The 17,723-nt window shown below is 43.5% G+C and overlaps 1 long non-coding RNA gene across 3 annotated transcripts in view; it reads left to right on the top strand.

Annotated features, from left to right (window-relative positions):
• The window catches only part of LOC138488572 (uncharacterized), a 258,066-nt gene extending 244,889 nt beyond the window's left edge, over nt 1-13,177 (top strand). For 2 of the 3 annotated variants that reach the window (XR_011274685.1, XR_011274683.1), the window contains one exon: nt 13,130-13,167. This is a non-coding gene — a long non-coding RNA (uncharacterized lncRNA). Of the gene's footprint in view, nt 1-13,129 lie in introns of all 3 variants that reach the window. The other variant, XR_011274684.1, reaches the window with a different exon arrangement.
• Nucleotides 13,178-17,723: the final 4,546 nt, after the last annotated feature.

Genomic DNA, 17,723 nt, shown 5'->3' on the forward strand with positions numbered 1-17,723 from the left:
TAGAGGATCCTCTGTCCCAAGTGTAATGGGCTGGGAAATCACCTTGAAGGTTCCTGTTTAGTTTAGTCAAACCGCTAGCGTTAAAGACTTCAGAACAAGCTTTACCCCGCACTAATTGTTATTTCATATGGCGAGCGCTTGTGCATGGGAGACTGTCTTCAGGATATCGAATTAGACAATTTAGATCTCCTGCGAATAGAATGGAGTTAGGTTTAGTAGTGTCAGTCCAATCAGAGAGTCTAGTATTCACTAAGTCTATGATGTTGTCAGTTGTTACTTTTATTTGATTCCAATAGACATTGATAAGTAAATTTGAGTCCAGACCTTGACGAATCGACTTGTCCCAACACATAGAGATCGCTCAAAATATGGACTGTCGTAGTAAAACCTAATTGAGTTAATACCACAACCATTTTTAGTTGCTACTAATAGATCCCCAGAGCGTCTTCCCTTAGGACCCATATCTGCTTGGCTTATATGTACCATATACCTGTCCATTAAAGTGCAATATCTCAACCCTGTTTCTAATCAATATTAAGATAGTGTAACATAAAAGGAAGGTCAAGTGGTCTTGGTAACGATGTTTAAAGCCTCTGGTATTCCACAATAGAATACTTACTAAAGACGAGTCGTGGCCACCAACACTGGTTGTTGTTGAGTGTAAGGTATGACCTTGCCAAGTCCAACTATCGGGATTACTGTCCATTTGGTTCACCACTTCTTTCGGCTAAGCAACCTTCCTGTCCTCATCACTCATTGTAATACAACAACTCTTTGTAGAGCCTTTCGCACACTCGAGGGACTCATGTGTCCTTGTTTGTTGTTTTAAAACCTGTGTGAAGTCAAGTAGAGGGGCATTAGGGAAAGTGTACAAGTCATAACCCAGTGACAACAGAGTTGTTGATACCTCTAATAAGGCATGAAGACAATTCTCAATCAAATATGCAGAATTACTTTATCCAACTGCGTGTCATTTGGGAATTTTACCTGCTCGAAGCCATTAGAATTTAGGAATCGCAAGATTGGAATTTTGTGGAAACAGCCTTTCGAAACCCAGTTTAAAATGTCCATTATCATTGTGGCAGATTCGTGAAGCCCTACCTGGTTTATTCAGCCTCTGGTCCTTTTAGCTCAGGAGTTTTAACTAAGGGTGATTTTTCAATGACTTTCATTTGTTGGCTGTTCCCGCCAATTTGAGCTGGTGATCCTGCTTCATAGCTAATTTCACCACTAATATGCCTGGTCACAACTGATCTAAGTCGCTCCCACTGGTTGTGTGTAATCAGGGTCAGGAAGGAGTGGATTAGTTGTCACCCTTGATGAAGTCTACAGTAGAGGACAACAGACCAGGCCATGGTGCTTCCAATTTAATCAAAACAGGTCCCCTAAATGTGAGATCAGCAGTTGAACATGCTCTGGATATCCATGAGTTGGTAGTGGATAACGACCTGCAGCTGTTAGTTATAATGGAGATCTGACTAGCACAGGATAGCCCTAGTACTGTAAGTGAAATGTTACCTGCAGGTTTCAAAGCCCATTGTAAAAAACGTGCATATAAACATGGTGGGGATTGGGGTGTCATAAGTTTTAGAGGGTCAGTGTTGCAAACACAGTGGTATCCTTCCTTTGAACATCTATTAAACTGAGTACATGCTCTGATTTTTCTGTGTTAGTGACAGCCTTAGATGGCCTCCTTAATACGATAAGATGTTTCTAATGCACTTTTAATCCTTTTCCGAAAACCTGCAGTCATTGTCAGCTATGTTTAAGAAATTCACTAATTTAGTGGGCATCTTGGGTTTTAAACAGTGATTTCCTGGCCCTACTCAACTCAGCATGTCATTTACTAGATTTAGTGCTTGATTTTAACTTTTCACTTTCTGACTTTTCCATCTCTCCTGTGATCTGGTCAAATCATGCACTGTTTTACTTGTTCTGTAACATAGGAAGGAAGTCAAAACCTTTGGTAACGGAACAGAAAATCAAGCACCCTGTATGCAAGTTACATTTAATATCTACTAATACATTCTCTATATTCCTCTTATGCAGTATCCAAGTTACCTCATGCTCCTGATGCTCTTTTTATTTAGTCTTGTGTTAAAGTGCTATGGTGTCTTTAATACTTAGCACCTTTAATTCAGAAACATCCAAAATCTAGAGTTCATTTAAATAATCATTGATACTCTCCAGAGCTTTACCAATTGAAAAGAGTGGGCCATCAAATAGAAAGATGTTGGCATGCCACTCATTCCTATATCAAGAACAAACTCGTTTTTAACTATAAAAAGGCGATATATCAAGCCAAGAAAATGTAATACACTGAGAGAATATCATCTGCGCATCCTAATAATAAAGATGTTTACAAAATCCATCAAAATTTCTCCCACACAAATGTTTGTGTGATAAATAACCATCCTTTTTTTAACTAAGATTACTAATTTACGTGAAGCTATACTGTTTCTATACAAAGATCCTTAGGTTTCAAGTGCTTTGATCTGCTATATAGTACTAGCATAATAAGACCAGGAAGACTGCAGGGCATACCATCTTCTGGTTTCTCATTGGCCCCCCCTCCCTCCTAGATTTATAAAGGATCATATTCCATTAATGGCAGAAGATCTAGCCAGCATTTTTAATGCCTCCTTTCAAAGAGGCATTTTCCCATCTCAATTGAAAGAAGCTCAAGTCTCGGCACTACAGAAGAAGCATATTCAGATCCAGGCGATCCATCAAATCTTAGACGCATATCTACTCTCCCCTTCCTGCGTAAAATTATGGAGACAGATGCCACCTTTTAATTGTCTAATCATTTAGAAAACGATCATCTCTTGGCTAGTGCTCAATCTGGATTTTGCCCTTTACAAACCACAGAGATTGCAGTACTGTTTATTTGGGAAAAATTGTTGGAGATAAGAGATAGAGGTGATCCAGCAACACTCATTCTTTTGGACTTGTCAGCTGCGTCTGATATGGTGGATCACTCTATTCTGACCCACTGACTAAAATCTGTGATGCCATAACAGTGTTTTTATTGGTTGGAATCCTATTTGTGAGATAGGAGGTGGAGGGTTCAGATGGGAAGTTTATCTCATCTAGCAGTTGTCTAGCCTGTGGTGTTGCTCAAGGTTCTGCATTGTCGCCATTCCTTTTTAATGTGTATATGTTTCCTTGGTTAAATTAAAGAAGAATCCTGGTGGATCTCCATGGGAGACATAATGGAGGCAGAGTGGTGAAGGAATGCCTAGGTGTGACATAAGACTAACTGGTGACAAGGCCAAAGTACTATTGTTTTGTGGCTTTGTTGAGGCTATTCTTCCTTTCCCGTGGCCTACTAGTCTCCTTCCCATGTGGAGGCTCTCTTCTGTTAACTCTACCATGACCTTGAGCGGAGGAAGCACACCGAAATATCTTGGCTTGGTAGATGCACCACCATTAAGATGAATGTGCTGCCTGAGCGGCTTTCCGCTTTCCTGGCTCTCCCAGTGTTGCTCCCATCTCACATTCTCAAAACCCTGCAATCTAAGATTTGGGATTTTGTCTGGCATAGGAAGCCCCGCCCCCACTTGAGTGTCTAGTAGGATCCTTGCTCACACAAAACGGCAGGATGGCGTGGCGGTGCCTGATATACACCAATAGCTATTGGGGGCTCAGATATCTACTTACTTGATTTTTCAGATGCTCAACTTGTTAAACGTTTGATGGAGTTTGACCAGGCATGTCTCGGTATCCCTTTTTTTAGTTACCCTTCCTTGGCTCCCATCAGCTTGCAGACCTCCAAAACACTCCCTCCTGTCCTCTTCACTAGTTACTTTGACTTATTGGGACAGGACAAATCATAGGCATCGACCTACCACTCAGCCCTCATCGCTGACACTGGTCTTTCATAATCCACTGTTCACCCCTGGCCTGGCTGGCAGAGACTTTTTTCAGATGGCAGGAGGGTGGTGTTCATGACCTCGGTCATTTATATGATCAGGGGACCACCCCCCTCACCTTTGAGCAGTGCAAGATGACCTTCACATTACCGGAATCCGAGAGATTACATTATGCACAACTTAGACACTGGACGTCCCACCCTGAGACCAGAGGAGGGGGAGTTAGGGATGAGAGACCTTTTGAGAAGTTGGTGTTGTTTAATCTTTCCTGTTGTAGGGTCTCCAATATATACAAGCTTTTGGTAACAGGCACGGGGGTTAAGAGATGGAGGCATATATGAGGAGCTGTGAGAAGGATTTGGGTCACGTGATCTCAATCACATCGTGGGAAATTATTTGGCGGAAGGACTCTAGGGCATCCATATGTACCACTATATTGGAGAACTCTTATAACATTCTTTATCGTTGGTATCTCACACCTAACCGTTTGCATGCTAATTATTCACTTGTCTCCCCTTGCAGCTGAAGGGGGTGTGCAGAGGTGGTATCCATGGTGCATATAATGTGGCATTACCCCATCAGCAAACCTTATTGGGCTGCTGTTATCACTTTAATCCAGCAAATTGTGGGCATTCAGCTTCCCCTGTATTCCCTGGTGATTTTGTTGGGAGACGTGGATGATCAAGAGATCTTTACCATTGGGGCCCCTCACTCAGTGCTATCTAATCACATGCTTACAGCAGCTAAATTGACCATCGCTCAACATTGGAGAAAGGCGGATGCTCCTTGGCTCAATATGTGGTGGGTGAAAATGTTGTATATTTGCGCTATGGAGAAGATTACTGCCACCCTTTTTGATTCTTTAAATAAATATAGGCGTATATGGGATCCCTTTGTGACCTTCGTGAATTCGAATGACTATATCCCATGGATCATCCAGGAATGGAAATCATTTTCGTTATTGTAAAGGAGAGACATTACAGATGGAGTGGATGGACGCTATCCGGAAGGCCTGTTCTATTGGTTTCGGTGGAGGCCCCCTTTTGCTTAATTCCTTTTCTCTTACCTCTCCAATTGTGCACACACAAGAAATGATTATATGTATGTCACTGCTTTTCTGCTATACCTCTTCCTAATTGTTATTTATGTGTTTGATTTCTCGCCTTTCTTTATTTGATACATTGAAAAAGTCTATAAATATACTGATAAAAAAAGAAAGAAATGTAGGTGTTCTATTTGTCAGTCAACTGTCTTTTGCCCCACTAGTGGATGAAGTTGTGAAAAGTACATTTATATAATATCAATCAAGTACGGGCACCTATTTGATGAGGACTATCTTAACATCCTTACATCCTTGTATCCAGAATACAGTATATGTCTGTTTATTTGGTAATCTCAAAGAAAGTACTATCTAAACTTCAAGCAGTCCAAAATCGTGTGTTGCGTGACATTTTAAGGCTGAGAAAATGTGATAATATTTCACAGGCTCGTCAGTCATTAGTCTGGCTGTTAACAGAAGACCAAATTCAAGCTTGCGCCCTTCCACAGATATGTAATAAGGAATGGCCCTGCACCTAAATATGTGTCCGATTTGGTTCGGCAAGATAATCGGTCAAGATTGCTTAGCTCTAGTGTCAAGGATGGTGGCCAAACATACCACCACTCAGTATCGTGGAAGATCATTCCACATTTTAGGATGCTGCTTGTGGAACAACCTTCCAATTTATGGTATACCATTGCTTCATCGACAGTCATTTTTGCAACTGCCTTTTTGTACGAGTACACTATTACGAAAAAAGTCATCAAATTTGTTGGGGGGTGGGAAAGGGCAGATAAAGGGTTGGTGTTCAGGAATAGTTAAAATAGGTGGGGGAGAGGGGTCTTTGGGGGGAAACCCCCCAAAAATAAAGAATAACAATTTTTATAACTTTTTTCATAATAGTGTACACATACAAAAGGCAGTCGTAAAAATGACTGGCGATGAAATGTCATAGAACTCAATTTATATTTGGAATAGCACCAAGCTGTTGGACTTTAAGTCTAAAACAATATCTATCGTCCTTCTGTGTGCTGTGTGCCTTACATGTAGATGGGGAAGCTTCACATTGGGTGTGTCTGTTTGCGCGTCACATTTACATGCGGCTACCATACAGTTACAGCCCTATGTCCAAGCAGCTGGTATACTGCATGCAAAACAGTCAGGGTTCAGGAGCTACCACGGCACAGAAAGTGCACTTCTGGATTTATAGACACACGTGCTCTCCAAGTTGGAGCATAGCAAGTCAGGACTGGTGATGCAGTTAGATTTATCAGCAGCCCAGCCTTTGACTTGCTAGACCATAAAATACTATTACATCGGATGCCAACTGTTGGAGTTCTCTCTATGGAGGCCATTACCTGGCTTAGATCATTCCTAGAGGGCCGCCAGTCACGTGTGCAATGGGGCGATAGTGCATCTGACTCACAAATTATAGCATGTGGAGTGCCACAGGGGGCATGGCTTTCCCCCTTGCTATTCAATATCTACATCCTCCCTCTATGTGGCGATCTAGGACTACATCAGATATTTTTTTGTAATTATGCTGATGATTTCCAGCTGGTTCTAGATATTACTGGTGAGTGGTGATCATGAAAAGGATCAACAGATGTTGAACGTGGTACACCATATGATAAAATGCTGGAAGTCCACTAACTGGCTCTGTTTGAATGCAGCAAAGACCGAGTTTATGCTTTTTGGCCCTCGGCAGACACAAACCAATTTAGATCAGAGATATGCTAGTTTTATTATTGATGGCAGCCAAATCAAGGTAGTACAGAAGGTGAAGATGTTGGGCACATACATGAAGCAAACTTAGATTGCGAAGCCCACGTATTAGCTATTACTACCAGCCCTAACTATCAACTTAAAGTACTTAGGTAGGTAACACCACTGATTTCAATAGAAAATCATACCAAACTCATGAGAGCAGTGATCCTCCCACGTGTTGATTATTGCAACAGACTCCTAGGAGGTGCAAGTAAGGCTGAAGTCCAACAGTTGCAAGAAATCCAAAATGCAGCCATACGCATCATCTTTAAGATGACAAGATTAGAGCCAACGACTACAGCAAGGAAAAAGTTACATTGGCTCCCAGTGGCAGCTAGAATCCAGTTTAAATTGTTAACCATATTCCATAAGTGCATTTTTGGCAATGTCCCAGCATACCTGAAGGAAAGGGTTCATCTTTACCAACCTATGAAAAATCTAGGATCACCTGAGGGCTCTTTACTGGAACTACATCGGGCAAACAGAGCCCGCGGCTTTGGTCGGGCCTTCCATGACAGAGGGGCCAAGGCATGGAAGGCCCTGCCCTTATAGCTACGTAAAATGGAGAATCATCTCACTTTTCGAAAGCAACTGAAAACAATTCTCTTTAACTAGCATTAATGTTCCTGAACTACTTCTTCTGCACCTTCTATCTCTCTGTGCCTGGCTGCCCACGGGCTTTGGTGTGATATAAGCTCAATAACATACCATTTGCATCATTTTTTACTTTGTGAAATTTATGTTTTTGTTACCGTTTGTCTCACATATTGAAATGTTTTGTATGTGTGGTATGTTGGCTCCTTGAAACTGTCTTTTTTGTTCTGGTGGTATGTTTGCACTTCATAACTTACTACTGCTTACTACTACTGCAAACGTACCAATGTGGTATAGGATGGGTTGGTGGAGGATGCCGTTCCTGCTTGGCCAGCGGGATATTGGGGCACAGGTGGCGTGCTTGCTATGTTGTGGGAGAGGACTTGCTGATGGTGTGCTAACATTGCGTGCATAAAATGATTGTGCGCTGCTTGCACAGCTTCCGTCGCACAGAATTTTTAAATTATTTTATTTATTGCATTCATAGCAGCACCCAGACCCACAGGTATCACGGTGCAGTTACAGTAAGTGCAAAGTGGCAAAAAATAAGGTAAAAGATAAGCACACTGGTTACAACATGAGGGGGGACGAGGAGCATACTTAGGCAGTGCCGTGCCTCATGGTACAGGGGGCTACTGCAGATGTAAGGTAAGCATGTTACGAGGTGGGGCTGGGAGAGTCAAAACCAATATTAGCAGGGAGATTAGAAGCTACCACATCTCAGGGTCAAGAAATTACAAATCAAGTAGTTACAAGAAGGAAAAAGTGAGCAAAGTGCAAGGATGACATAATAGGTGTAATTGCATAATCTGGCAAAGCCTCATCTCATGGTACGGGGGCTGCATCAGGTATGCAGCACATATGAGTGACAAATGGGTATGAATGCATAATCTGGCAGAGCCTCGCCTCATGGTACGGGGGCTGCATCAGGTATGCAGCAAATATGAGTGACAAATAGGTATGAATGCATAATCTGGCAAAGCCTCATCTCATGGTACGGGGGCTGCATCAGGTATGCAGCACATATGAGTGACAAATGGGTATGAATGCATAATCTTGCAAAGCCTCGCCTCATGGTACAGGGGCTGCATCAGGCGGGCAGACAGGTGAGTGAGGATTAACCCATTTGGTGAGGACTCACCTCATGAAGCAGGAAAGCAAACAGCAAAGAAACTGAGTCGGTAGGAGCATCCAGACTGTTCCCTCTCACCTTGTGGGTCAAGGTCATGAATACCAGAGTCAGGGGGTGGAGATTCGGCATCTAGCCAGTCTTGTATGGGAAGGTACGGCATGCATGGGGGCTACACCAGCACTTACAGAAGAGGTCCTTTGGCTTGCTCCTTCGGTGTGGGACTGAGCCCGCACAGCCTGCCGGCAGTGCAGCAGCGAGCAGTGCCCACAAAATGTACTGTTAGGAAGTCCATTGTCAATGTAACAGAATATATAAACCATACTGATTTTCTGTTTGCCATTCATTGAGTGATACTGCTTAAAAACTCTGAGGTTTCTGTACTCAAGGGATTCTCTGCTGCTATATCTTCTGATTCTTCCCCCTTTTATAATTTATTTTAATTGGGGATACAATTTAGCCATCCGGGCAGACGATTTAAGACCTTTCCTTTCAGTTACTGCCGTCTTTTGATATTCACCCTTTTTAATTTATGACGTAATTTTATTTTTGTTTCTTAGTCTTGAGTGCCCCAGTCTTTTTAAACCCTCTGCAAACCAATTTAGAAACACTTCCGATGTATCTGGTGTAATTGATGAGCCCAGGGCTGCCAGGACAGTTCTCAGGTAAAAAGCTTTCCTTATGTCGAATATCCCATCTACAGGAAACTGTCACTGTAATTCACTCTTTGTTAATATACTCCATTTTTCTAGATATGTACATGTTTCTGGTCCGCAGTTTATGAATATATAAAACACTGTTGTACCTCTGTCCAGTGATTCCTGTTCATCTGAGTGATTTCTTCCCATTTCATTATGTTTTATTACATCCCATACCTATTACCATGTCTTTTGTTCTCTTAATAATAATAATAATCATTTTGCATTTATATCAGGTATCTGAGCGCTGCTTATTATTACCCACTGTGTGTGGTGCTCATTTATTGACCTCGGAAGGATGAAAGTCTGAGTTTGGCCCCGCCGGGATTCGAGTCTGCGTAGGCAGGATCTGCACAGATGTCAAAGCGAGCAATCTACTTGCTGTGCTATCTGACCAGCTATAATGGAGGGGTAATGGCCCAAAATGTCACCCTCACAATTACAACGGCCGAAAATCACAACTTTTTTTTTTAGACCCCCGCTTACACCATATATATATATATATGTGGTTGGGGGTACGCAATGTAATGGTAATATGGGGGGGGGGCTCCCCCCACATATTGATGAGGTGTAAGGGGGTTTAAACCATTTTTGTTTTAAAGTCAGCATTGTCGGCCATCGTAATAATAGTGGTCGCAATAATCACACAGATCCTAATGGAGGTACCCCTTATGGAGGTATCTTGGCTTCCATCATCTGCACCTTTTCTCCCGTGGCCCAGCCTGAGTTCCTATCTACTCATTTTGCAAAATTGCAAAATGGTCGACTGCCAGTAAGAAATCTGGTTCTGTGGAAAGGACGGGGTGGGGCTTGAAAAGCACACACTCTCAGGAAACAGTGCCCAGAAGGAAGCCTGGCTCCACAATGTAGCCAAGACCCTGAATACACACACCTGCAACGTATATCCATAAGACCAGCAAGGGGAGGACAGAGTATAAAAATGCTTGAAGAAACTGGTTAGTGTTTGAAGCTAGCAGAAACAAGGAGAAGGAGAGTGTTGGAGGCCTAGAAATAGTGCTTTGGATGTGACCAGGGGTGTTGCTAGGCATGGAAAAGATCCAGGGCTACGCTAATGTCAGGACTGTCAGGACTCTGGGATAACTAGCCTTTTGGTTACAGCCCCTGAGCTTCTATCCACAGATACAACCAAAAGACCAGGGACTATAGCCCCCTCAGTCATGCCCCCTAGTAACGCCTCTGGATGTGACTACAGAAAAAAAGAGGAGGTTACTGGCAGAGAGTGGAGGAGTAGACTTGAAGGAGAGCAGAGAGTTGGGATTTTGATAAGGAAGGAGGTAGTGAAGAACACAAGAGAGAGGGTTTGAGGTAATAAGTGCCCATAGGTTGGGGAAATACATACCCAGAGCTTGGGGATAGAGATGCCCCAGGGGTGTGGTGAGAAATGCACAAGTCGCAGAGAGAGAGAGAGACGTAAGTGGTTTAGGAAAGAGATACCCCAGAACTTGGGCCGAGAGACACACGATAGAAGTCTGAAACACGGGTGGCTAGGAAGGAAGCAAAGGGTGAGATCTTCAGGAGAAAGGGAGGACACAAGATAAGGTGGGGGAAGTGATAAAAGACCTAGTAGAGGGGGGGAAGAAATCAAACCACCAATCGAGGGAGGCAGTAAGACCACAGGAAGTGGCAAAGAAAATAGGTAAATGCCCTAGAGAAGGGGGCAGCGAGTAGGGAGGGCAAAGGAGGGGAGAGGACGCCAAGGTGAAAGTAGTAGAGCATAAGGAAGGAGCAGCCTAGGTAGTCGGGGGCAGAGTGTGAAAGTCCCATAGATATGCAATACATCTGGTAGACCAGTGCAGGCTGGGGAAGGAATGAGCATGTGGTGAGGCGTCGGGGTGGTGCTAGACATCAAATGCGAGGGAGGAGAAAATAGTGAGCAAGAAGAGTAGGAAGCCCAGGAAGTGAGACTTGCTCATGCGCAAGAGGAGGGTAGCCAGAGGAGAGTGTTGGGGAGTGACCAGCAAGTTCCAGAATTAGACAGAAGTCCCTCCTTCACCCCAACCCCAGCCACCCTCTTTAAATCTGGACAGAGTCCAGTCCGGCTCCTTTTGGCAACCCTAACATTCCTATCAGTGTTTGCACCAATCTGGACTATAGGTGGGTGCAACACCTGGGCAAATTTCATTTGGTGTCAGTAAAGAAGGCGACAATGTGAATTGCAGGACTGGTGGAAGGACGTGTTGAGGGCATTTATAACACACCAGGCTATTAGCAACAGTTATCCACCATGGCTTGCTCAGCAGGCAGACTCCGATGAGTCCCATACTATCCTCCCCTGGGGAGAGGGTCATGAGGCTTGGCACAGCTGATTTCTGAAGGAAAGCGTTTCTCTGCTTCCCGAGCCTTTGGGGTCTCCTTGTTTGCCCGTAGTTACGGCCGGGGGGGGGTCGTCAAAGGATTTACACTTGCGAGTATCTGTACTCCCCTTAATGCCTCCTTGGGAGGTCTTGGTGGACGTGCTTCGTTCTGTTATGGCGCCTTTTGGGCTCTGGTTTAGGATGGATTCTAGCATAGCCAGCCTCTCCTGAAGGGGTTTTACCCCTTGAGCCACTGCATCAACCAACAAGCCTCCTAGCACCTCTTTCAAGCTATAAGCTAGTTCTGGCGCCTGCTCTTCCTCGCTCCACTCATATGCAGACATCTTTGCGATGGCTGGGTGATGTGTGCTAGTACCTGAACTTGCATGCTGAGTTGCACGGCCAATGCTGCATTGTGTTAGCTTGTTGAACTTTGGGGTTTTTTGTTTGTTTTTTATACTTACTGGCACCCTTTTCTCCTTGATGTGTGTTTCTTGTGTGCTATTCTGCTCCTGGTGCAAAGCTTGCACTTTATTGGCCACTGGCATCTGTTCTGCTAGTTACTCCCAGCTGTGGCTCCTTAGCTCCACGTGTGTGCTAGGCTGTCTCTGCTGTGCTGGGCTAATCTTGCTGTTGGCATCAGGGTTATGTAGACAAGAGAAGGATCACCACTGGGCCCGGACTCGTAAGGGGATTCCCTTCTTGTAATTCTATCACTGCCGCGCTCGGGTTCCTTGTATCTGCAAGAAGTCGTTGCGATGACGCTCTTATCCGTTAGGCCCAATCCCCGTGAGGGAGGGGGCCTGCATTCTCCTTCCTGCTTGATCAGCGCTTAGGATCTGCCCCTGTGAGGGTGGGGGCTTACTCACTCCTCTTCAGGAAGGCAGAAACGGGCCCCCGATCGTGTCGGTAATATGACATGGGGCCCGTTGCCTTCTTCTGCTGTGTCCTGTCTGCCTCTACTTTCGCCTGGCGCGCACGCTGGCAACAATTGAACGCGCTGCATGGCCCCTGCGAGCCTATGCAAGAGCGCTCCTCAACTCAATCACTGTTATGCTGTCTCCCTAACAGGTGATTCTCATCTGTCCTTAATAATGGTTATACCGTTGTACCAATTATTTGTTCCTGAACTATTGTCATATCCATGCTCAGACATGTATTAATATAAAACATAACATGATGACACGCTCTGTGCTAAGAAAGGTACACTTATCTTGCTGAAGAGCAGGAAAGGAAGAGGAGGAGTCATTGGACAGGAAGTGACATATGGACTGGACAAGCACTGTCAAGGACTACAGTGTCAGAGGGAAATGTAGTTTTGAAAGAAAGAAAAAGGAAAATGAGTAGGTGGAAACATTTTCAAAGTGTTTCTGTTATTTTGTTGAAACTGCTGAAAAGTAAGAAGTTGAAGCATAATGCTTGCCTCCTGTCTTGACTTATATTGTTTAAGGCTTTTATGTGTATGTTTGATGACTTTGCCACTTCTACTTCTTGTGCCCACATATGTGCTCTTGGTTTCTTCTGTGACTTACAACCCATTACATTTTCTCCCCATCCTTCAGATAGTTAATGCCTTCTGCAGACAAAGCTAATACAGTATGCTGTAAAGGAAAGCTGTGTGTGTTGATCTTATAGTTCAAAGACCACGTTGTCTTTTACCATTTGAATGTAGAACGCTTTAATAAAACGAATTCTGTGTCCTTTTTTTGTAGCAGTTCGCACTCAATGTGAAGAGACGGTGGCGGAGGAGTGCATGGTGCTGGATTGGTTTGCAGCAGACTACCGACTGGAAACAGTAGAGGCCCTGGGTAACTGCTCCTGGAATATAGATGAACTTCTTCCAGAGAGTGCTGGCCCCCTACCATTTGATGTGGCCCCATGTTCCTGTATTATGGGGTGCATAAAATCCAAGCAGACGTATGCCGTTCAGAACTCCACCCAAAATGAAAAGACCCATGACAGCAATGAGACGCCAGCTGAAGAAATTGTGGCCCTGGTGGAGTCTAACCAGGAAGAGGAGAAAGATGATTCCTTGACAACAGACCCAGCACTGCTAGACTACGCACACCGCCTCTCTGAGGAGATCGTGGACAGAGCGGTAAAACAGTGGGCAGAGAATGACAGTAAATACAGCGACATCCCTTTCATAGAAAGTGATGTGCCTTGACCGCCAGGCCATGTCCATCACTTAACATGCGGTATGCCCAGCTGTCTTAACACGAGGAAGTGATTCACAGTACGAGGCATAAGCAGCAATGTTCTATTAAAATAAGGCACCAGGGACGAAATCGTGCCTGAATGATCTGGTGAAAATGTATGTAAGGTTTTCAATGAAACGAGAAAAGGAGTCCTGCTCACGTCAGTGGGGTAGATGCACCAAGATTCTGGAGCGCATAAGTGTAATCAGTAGGACCCGGGTAAAGGGCGTCACATTTGACAGAGTTAGTACATTGAGTGAAAGTGGCAGTAGTTAGATGTGGACAGTACTTGAAAATTACTACAGCACCAAAGAACTATTTAAGAGTAAATCATCCATGCTAATCTTTTGAAATACTTTATTGAAAATATTGTTTAAAACAAATACGGTTATAGTTCAAGTATTGCATCCCAGTTGCAGGATTTTATATGATGTTGATCCCAAAGTAGGAGTTTCACACATAATGCTCTGCCTTATTATATATTTTTGTTCAAAATAATCCTTGGAGGTACAAAGCACATTAAAAATGATTTTTACAAATTAGAAAAGCTACTCCATTTAATATACTGTTGAATAGATCACCAATACAAGGACGTCTTTCCCGAATTTTCTACACAGAACTCTCAGATTAAAACGCAAGTTCTGCCCTTACTTTACACATATCTTTAGGAAATGTGCGCACGCAGGTCAATTCAATAATGCAGAAACTGTCCGCATAGCAGGTTGTGCCATTAGATCTTTGATTGGGGGGGTATAATGGACACCAATGCAGCACAGGGTGCCTGCTCTGTTAAGGACTTAAGGGGGCCCCAGATTGGTCCATACCCTCTGTACATGTATGGGTGAAGGAAATCGCAGAGGCCCCGCCACATTTTGAAGAGGCCCCATTCCATTTGTGCTGAACTACTGTGATTTGCCTGCATTATGGAAAACAAAGGATCCAGAAAATGCTGCTGCTCATTGGCTGTTTACATTTCAAAGCCCTTATAAACTACCCCTAATCTATCCTTTCAATTTGTGTTACATGTTGCTGTGTAGCCCTCTCATACAAATGCCCAACTTAAACATGTTATTCAATGGGCAATCCCGTAGTATGAATCATTTATCTTGATAATATTGATATGCAATCAGCATATCCAGGCACGTGGCCTCATTCAGAGAATGTACAGGAGTACAGAAGGGCAATATGAGTACATTTGCCTTTAGGATTCTGAGTCAAAATTCAAACCAAAACAGGTATAGAACAGGTTTCAAGGAAGCAACATTTTCGAATTCCCATTTTTATGTAAGGTCAATATGCACTCTGTCTTTTAACAAAGAATGTAGTTTCACAAAATTCTAAGCGAAGGAGAAGCAGACATGTTCTTTATAACAGAAACCTTGTTAACAAGCGACTATAAGGTAATACCACACAAACCGATCCCCACCAACTTCAAACTGATCCAACTCATCCGAAATGGCAAAAGAGGAGGTGGCATCGCCATGCAACACAAGGAGCACCTCAAAATCTCACCTTCGCACCAAATGGTTTCCCCGGACTCGGAAGGACTCGAGATCCACCTCACACTCAGCCACCAAACCAACCTCCTTGCTACTTATTTACAGTTCCCCATTAGACATCCCAACAGTTACAGAAAATGTTTGCAGGCATAATTGATGACCTAGCTATGGAACACAAACACCTAACGGTACTCAGAGACATCAATATTTGGTTTGAGGAGCAAAGACAATCAGCACCCAAAAGCTTGAGCCTCTCCACGCCCAGCTTTCAGCGCAAACAAATGGTCAACACATCAGTGCGTCAACTCCAAACTCATAAAAGACAAACAACTACTGCCATTCAAAGTTGGAAAACTCTACACTTGGAGGAACTCAGAATTTCATGGAAGAGACCAACCCCCAACAAGCAGCAACCAACAATTTCAGAAGCAATGTACTAAACATAGAGCAAGCCATCACCGCTGAAATATGGAACAGAATTGGAAGTACCTGTCAAATCCTGGACAAAGACATTTAGCTTACAACCCCACCGATTCAAACCATACTTTAAAAAAGGGGTGCATCTTAGTAACAAGACCTGGTCTCTGATCGATACCTGCTCGCCGAACATTTACTAACAAATCCTTAACAGAGAAACACCAGCTTTCTGCTTTCCCAAATTAAAGAACTGCTTGCTCTTGACAGGGATTGTGCCAAAAGCGTTTAAGACTGAGTGTGTCAAACCACTTCTAAAAAACAGAGCTGGCAGCCTAGAAAACTCCCCAACTCTCGTCCTCTCTCCCAAATTAAAGAACTGCTTGCTCTAGACAGGGATTGTGCCAAAAGCGTTTAAGATGAGTGTGTCAAACCACTTCTAAAGAACAGAGCTGGCAGCCTAGAAAACTCCCCAACTCTCGTCCTCTCTCAGACATAACGTACCAACACACAATTCTATAGATTCTATTAAGGTAGCCAAATCTTTGTGCATTCAGAATCTAATAACCTACTAGATCGCTCACAAGTCTGTTTTAGACCTATGATCGACACCAAATCTGTGCTAAAATTTGATTTGGGACGACCTCAAAACCCCAACAGATGAAAACATCACATTGTCACTCGTACTCCTCAACATCTTAGCGACCTTTGAAACTGTTAACCACAGTACACTAATTAGAAGGCCTGAAGAAACCTGAATCAATAACACAACTCTACAACGGATGAGATTGTAAACAGATAGAACAGAAATGACTTGGCTAACCCTTTTAGTTCAGACCAGTGAGCCATTACCTGTGGAGTTCTTCAGGGATGAAGCCTCCCGCTGCTGCTGATCAACATCTATATAACCCCATTGTTGAAGGTCATAAAATCTAATGTGCCCTCCTGTTACTACTAAACAGATGAAACACAAATCATATACAAAATGACTGATGATGGACTCTGAAGCACCATCCTCGGCAACTGCTTCACACGAATAAGCAAATGGATGACGGCCTACTACCCAAAACTTAACCTAGACATAATGTAAATAATGATAGTCTGATCTCACAACACACCGAAAATGTCTCTTCCATGGCCTTTGGAAATTGGTAGCTGCACTAAACCATCTAGGTGATTAAGAACGTAAGTGTATTAATGGGGAAAAGACTCATGTGGGAGCCCCAAGTCAATGCAATAATCAAAAGGTGCTTCTGCTAGCTCTGCTCTATCTGATGGATTATGCCTTAACTTACCTTTGCAAGCATAGCACTGGCTATCATCTTCACAAGTCTTGCAAGAATCAACTACGCAAACAGCATTTACCTAGGTGTGCCAGGCTAGATCACAAAACAAGACTTTTCAATAGTTTGTCTTTCACACGCATACACAACCTAAGGGAATGCCATTCCAGCTTCCAACTGTTCTGCTAGGACACAACATAGGACACCCAAGAAACTATAACGACTAGAAGACATCACATTAAGGGACTGCCAAAACCCTTAGAGAATGTCTACCCAGTCTCCCGGACTGTCTAAACGTCAGTACAGAACATCTTCACGCATCATCCACTAAAGCCAAACACCTCTCACCATAATGCAACCAACAGCATGACCAGTCGTTCGTAAGCACAACGGAAACCCCAAGAAAAAGCCTAATAACATAACATATATCCCTTATGTATCCTGCCCAGTTTATTGTTAGCTGCCCACAACTTCGGATGCCACTTCTGGTTTGCCATTCAACTGAGTAAAACATGATTTCCCAAACCGAGGCTAAAGGAAATCCGACAAAAATAATGACAGAAGAATAGCTAGTTTTGATCTAAATTCCAAATCCTCGTACACTTATATGATTTCACTGAGTCTATTTTTAGAGTGAATATATAACACAGTGTGTTTGGTGGTCCCAGGGCCTTCGTCTGAACTTGTCTGCTTGTGTGGATGACACACTTATTGAATCATGTCTTTTTCAAGAGTACTGAAAGGCATAACGTTGCACTTTTTGTTGAAGTCTGGTCTTCTGTGGACAAAGATTCACCACCCACTCTGTCTGAGTCTGGGGTTTATGTGCGCTGATCGGATTGTACACTTCTGGCCAGTGGTCAAAGTCTAGTGCAACTATGTTCCCTGTGGGACAGCCCCGTGCCCCCTCCC

The sequence above is a fragment of the Ambystoma mexicanum genome, chromosome 9 (assembly GCF_040938575.1).
Source record: "Ambystoma mexicanum isolate Mex_15411 chromosome 9, UKY_AmexF1_1, whole genome shotgun sequence".
In the NCBI taxonomy this organism is placed as follows: domain Eukaryota; kingdom Metazoa; phylum Chordata; class Amphibia; order Caudata; family Ambystomatidae; genus Ambystoma; species Ambystoma mexicanum.